The following is a 6,273-nucleotide window of genomic DNA, read 5'->3' on the forward strand; positions in this document are numbered from 1 at the left end:
CCTGCTCGCTGCTGCCTCAACCCCCCCCCCCCCCCCCCCCCCGAAACAATGCCCACGCTCCTCTCCTCCACGCTCATAACTCAGCTGTTACTTGGCAACACGGTCCCAGCTGGACCCAGCATCAGCCACGTTGTCACGGCAACAGAACGCGCGCGCACACACACATACACACACACATACACAGTAAACAGGTTAGGTTTTTTTTTAGAAGCGAGCGCTACAAGCACGCTAAAACCCACATGTGCATTCGTCTCTGAGTCTGTGAGAAGACATCCATCAAAGCAGGAACGCCACGATTAGTCAACGATTGCAAGCGATTGCCAATAGGATCTCATGCACCTGCGGCACCTTTACATCTGTGCTCGTGGTAAAAACAGAGAAAAATAGATTTGGATTTGTTCACGTGATGTGATGGATTGTTGTTTGTGCACAGAAATTCCTCCTGGGAGAGGATCCATCTGGCTGCATTAATCCACCACTTAATATTTTCTGTTTTTTTTCTTTATTAAAAAAACCCCAAACTGCCTCACAACACATTTAAAAGCCAAGAGGCGCTCGCTGAGCACGGTTCTGGGAAACAACCACTTCTCCGTGCTCCCGGTAACAGTGCATCTGTCGTCATGGCAACCTGATCCATCATCTGCAGCAGGGATCAATTGATTCATTATTGAGTGAGGCGCAGCCCCCTTCTCTGCTTCCAGCTCACATCTACTTACTCTGCCTTCAAGCATCCATTATTGAAGCCTCAGCCTGCCCACTCACTGAGCTGAAGAATAGAGGGCTGTCAAGTCTCCTTCACACAAATATAACTCACATTGCACATTTTTCTCTGTTTTGAACATCTCGCGCAAATGGTACGGGATGTTCTCCTCATTCTGTTGCATGTCTGAGCACAATTATGATCAGATGGGATCCCACTTCTTAGGGTTAAGAACAGATAACTGAGGTCGAATCAATCCCACATGTTGTAGGAGCTGTAAAAGAGATGGAGGAAGTCTAGGGTGTTCCAGGGTATTGAGTTTTGTTTTGCAGCCAACGTGATTTAGCAAAGGTCAATTTCTTTTTTTAAAGGGAAAGAGAGATGTAACACGACACACACATAGCCTGGTTTCTGGAGCAGGGCATTTAAAGTAGCGGGAGAAGAAAGGGTTTGATGATATCCCCACGCTTAAGTCCAGTCTGTCCTCCATCGAGTGGCTGCACACCTTAATGGAGGCGCTGGTAATGGGTGGGGAGCTCCAGTTTCTAGGAAGGAAAGCAAACGGAAGGGGAAAAAAGGAAGACAAATGTATATTATAGGAAAATGTGTGTTAAACGGATGATGTCATCTGTGGCATTTTGACATTTTAATGTCCTCGCTCAGGGAATTACATCATTAGTCCTCTTTCCTGGCCCGGCTCGATGCTGGGAAACCTCCTAATGGATGTCAACAAGCCGTCCCTCTGGAAGAATGGAGCTGGACGGGGGGAGGGGCTGAGAGGGTGAGTGTGGATGGTAGAGGTGGCGTTGGAGGGTGGGTGGTGGTGTGCGCTTTCACCCAGCTTTTCCCTGAGCCATAAGAAGGAGAGGCCTCGTGCTGAGCGTCATCCACACTAAAAGCCTGCGGTGCATTTCTCGCCACAAGATGAACTCAATGTGCGTTACCGTCCCTCTCAGACAAAGTGCCGTCGTCTGCCTCCCTCCACCAGGGCCGCGCGCCGTGGAGTTGTTTGTCAATTATTTCATGCATCTATAATTACATGAAGAACACTGAGTCGGCGGCGGGCGACTTCTCTCTGCAACGATTCCGCTTCTTTCAATTTGAAAAGCTGTCGGCGTCTGTGCTGCGAGAATCCGACGCTGTATCTAATAATTGATTCATTAATCATCTAAAAGTCCATTAAATTCAAATCAGATGGAGAATGCAAGTTTTCTGAATGGTAAAGAACTTATCTGTCTGACTGGCTCCCCCCCCCACCCCCACCCCACTAAGCTGTGAAATAATTTATAGAGGAACACCTCAAACTAGATAAGGATTATCAAAAAAAAGCCTTTTATATGCTAATGAAAGTAGTACTGCGGTTTGAAAACAAACATAACAAGTCGCTCATATTTTAGGCGGTAATATCATATCATCAGAGGAGCTGCAAATAGAATCCAAACAAACATGGTAAAATAGGTCATAGGGAGGATATTTGATGTGGCTCAGTTGGATCTCTGAGCAAACGGAGCAAAGTAGGGAAGTGCTAGTGTGAGCAGACGTGGAAACAGATCAATGACGGACAGAATTAGACCTGAGGTCTAAAATACAACAAAACAAATTGAGAAAATGCCAATCAATTACATGTGAGTTGATGAGACAGAGCGATAACAACCGATTCCTTCCCTCCTCTGATATTGACGCTGAAGGGATGGATCAGCCTTGAAGATGATTTTCTGGCCGGCATGAGGAATAGGAGAAGAGTGGCGTGGCGGCTTTAAGTCATTTTAAAAATCATATTTGCAGATGGACGGACAGAAAGAGCTTGAGAGGTGGCGTGAGAATCAGATGTCGCTGCGTCAATCGGGGGCCCTATTCTCTGCATCATCCTCTTGAAGACTTTCAAATGAGAGGGGAAAAAATGTGAATCGCCGTCATGAGCCTGTAATCTCCCTCTCCCCTCCCCAGTTCATTGAGAAAAGCAGATTTGATGTGACAAGTCCACGGACCCAGATGACAAATAAGTCAGGAATCCACCGAGATAAGAACCACTCACTTTGCGGTGCGACTGGAAATGGGGGTGGGGGGGGGGGGGGGGGGGGGGGGGATCTGTTTTATTGAGCTTTCTGCTCTCACTCATGTAAAGATGTGAATTTACATCAAAGCGCCCGCGACCCAGAAAGAACTCGACTGACCATTCTTGTGATCTCATTTTTATTTTCCATCTCCAGCTCATAACTTTCAGGCGGAACATTGCAAACTTTAAAGCATCTCTCCCTTTTCACACATCCTGCAAAAGCAACCGGTGTTGGTCTCTCGTGGGAAGTCAAGAACTTACTGTAAGGTCTCTAAACGTGCACATACACACATCCATAGGCAGACCCGATCATGGTTACATAAACAACCCGAAAATGTAAAACAGCTCTGCATGCACGGCCTGTCATAAAAATAGTGTGCATGAATGAATAACATTAAATGAGTGGGGCAGATAAGCTACCCCCTTATGTGCTCGCCTCAGATTCAAATTTAGCTTTTGCGTGGGGAATTGATGAGACACGCAGCTCAAAGCCAGAGTCTTCAAAGACCGCGGTTACACAAGATGCAAGGCGTCAAACCACTTTGTAGTTCTCGGGTGAAGGAGTGGGTTGTAGCCGCGCGGGGTGATACGGCAGCAGAGAGAAGAGGATGAAATGCAAAAGTTACGCCAAGGTTACTCCGTGTGTAAAGGAGAGCAGGAGGGATCTGGTTGTTTTTCTGTGTCTTTTCTCGATGATTGTAGTTGTGGGAGTCGGGGGTGCTCTGTCATGTTTCAAGGTTGAGGTCCCCTTTATCGTTACCATAAAACAGCAGGTGAGGGAGACAGAAGGGAAAAAAAAAAACACGCTGGAACACCGGGGGAGAGGGAGAGGAGAAGAACGAGGAGAGATAAGGGGAGAAATGAAGAGGCTGTGTGGCACAAAGGACTCTGTTACACACGTCTGCAGTGTGCTGTACGCAGCAAAACATGATCCCAGTCAATCAATGTATCTGGAAAATAGGTGTGCTGTGGAAAATGGAGACATAGTGTCGTTTACATCCAACATTATCTAAAGTTTGTATATCGGAACTTGCTGGTCACTTTGCCGATGAGCTGCCCCTGGCCTCTTTCTCTTCGATGACCTTGTTCTGCTATCTCCCCCTGAACAGGGACGACAGCCACAGATGGACATGGTAGAAAAACACAGGCAGAACTGGGCTCCAACAGTAAATAAGAAGGAAGTAAAACTACAATGCCCCTGAAGTCAGGAAACACAACTTCCCCATCAATAATGCAGTCAGTGAACAGTGAGTGTGCTATGTGTACCTCGTGTCCACGTGGCAGCAAATGCAGCAAAATGCAACAAAAAGATGTCATTATAATTCAAAATTACAACTCGAATTCTACTTTTTATCCAGGCCATCGTGACACACCATTTGACATAACTAACAATCGTACCTGTTGGGGAAAAAAATCCAACATTCAGTAGGAGAAGAAAAGGAAATGTAAAAAAAAAAAGGCAGAATTAGGCATATTCCTGATAAACAAAAATCAATAGAGGGCACTCACATTCTTTAAATATCTTAATCCAGCACCCCACACATCTGCTGTTGATCCTCAAACACAGTCAACAACACTGCTTTCCAAATAAACCAAAGTGTAAGACAACAACCACAGAAAGTATCATTTTGAAACGTTGGAAAGAAGAGACTACAATAGAATGTGGATTTGAGACTTGAGTGTTTCGGAACAGCAGCTACAGATTGGCCGAATACCTCTGTAACTGACAGGGAGAGAAAGCAGGTGACCACAAACTGACACTCGAACAAAGGAAGAGACAAAAAAAATCATGGCAGCTGAAAGAAAAAGGGGAACATGTGGTCCCAGCTCGGCAGCAGAGAGATGTACTTCCTCCTCATACAATAAAGAGCGTTTACTATGAATTCAATGACCTAAATGCAATTTCAAGATTTTAAATAATACAAACACTTATCCTGCTGCCCCTATGTATTTATGTAGGATATGTGTATGACTTTTATGTTCGGCCACCATGGAGGTAATGTTTATCACCCCAGTCCGTTTGGTTGTTTGTGAGCAAGACTACAGAAAAACAACAGATTTCCATGGTACTCGGTGGAAGGATGGGACATGGAGCCAGGAAGAACCCATTAAATGTTGGTGCTAATCCAGGAATTTTTTTAATCACATGGATCTTGGTGAAAAATAGATGACAATAAAAATGTGGTGCAGCTTGAAGGACTGTTGTGCATTGGAGGAGGTACGTGTTCAACTGAAGCTTGGGTTCAGGTTGAAGAAATAAAAACCCAAATCAACGTGGAAGCAGAGTTGCACACAGCACATTTGCACTCCCCTCCCTCCCCTCAGCTGAAAAGAATCAGGGCAGAGGGACATAACACCAGTGCACAACACCCCTCACCCCACCACCTCGCCTGCACAGACACATACATTGCACACGCAAGCTGAAACCCTTCCTTCCACCGTTACCATCGCCGCCGCCTGCCCCACCTGCTCCCTCTCTTTCCCACTCTGCAGGCTGAAAATACAGTGCAGGGGCCGGCTGGGGCTGCGTCAATGGGAAACTCTGCTGCGAGGCCCCGGCCCTCCCATTAATCCCCTCTGACATGCCTCCCGAGGGCAGGGATTTGCTACAAGTCAATGCAGGAGACCTAGAGTATGCAAAACAAGCCTGTCTGACTCTCTCATGAGTTTTCAAAGCCACTGCACTGCACTGGCCATGAGACAGGAAGACAGATCACAGGGCGGGAGAGGGAGGAGGGGGGGGGGGGGGGGGCGAAATAACTGCACTCAGTCTGCTCGGTTAACCCCTTCCTAACCCTCCTGTTCCCTCTTCTCGTTCCACTCCTAACCCACATTGCAGAAGATAACGTTGATGACAGACGACAGGATGAGAACTAAAGCTGAGTGATGCTTCTTTTTTTTTTCCTCTCCCATGCATTCCGAGTGCTATTAACCTCTTTGCTCCCCAGACGGGCTCGTGACAGACCATAATATGGATAAAAAAAAATAAAAAAAAAACCCCAACGTAAACAGGAATTTGCGGGTCATGTGATGCACTCACTTCCCTGCAGGCGGGAGGAGTGGAGCTATTGAATTTCAGAACCTAATCACAGATCTAGCGATGAGGAGATAGGTGCAGGCTGGAGGCGCGCGAGGGGGGGCGGGGGGGGGGGGATTTGCGGGATGACATTAGAGAGAGAGAGGCCGTCAGGGTGGTTGGGTGCTCACACACACAAACAAACAAGCACACACTCACACACAGGGAATGTAAACAACTGGGCTGTGTATCCTAGCAACAGGCCGGGCGACACACGGCGGGGAGGGAGGAGGAGGAGGAGGAGGAGGAGGAGGAGGAGGAGGAAGGGCACAAGCACAAGTTCAATCACCGACGAGGAGAGCGGCGGGGAAAATGGAAAAACAGACGACAGCGAAGGAATTGCCCCGCAGAGGAGGAGAAATCCACCAGGATGTGTAGCCTGCTTTAGATTCACGGGATTGGCTCCCCTCCCGCCCCCCCCCCCCTTCTCCTCCTCCTCCT

This window comes from Platichthys flesus, chromosome 12 (genome assembly GCF_949316205.1).
Source record: "Platichthys flesus chromosome 12, fPlaFle2.1, whole genome shotgun sequence".
Classification (NCBI taxonomy): domain Eukaryota; kingdom Metazoa; phylum Chordata; class Actinopteri; order Pleuronectiformes; family Pleuronectidae; genus Platichthys; species Platichthys flesus.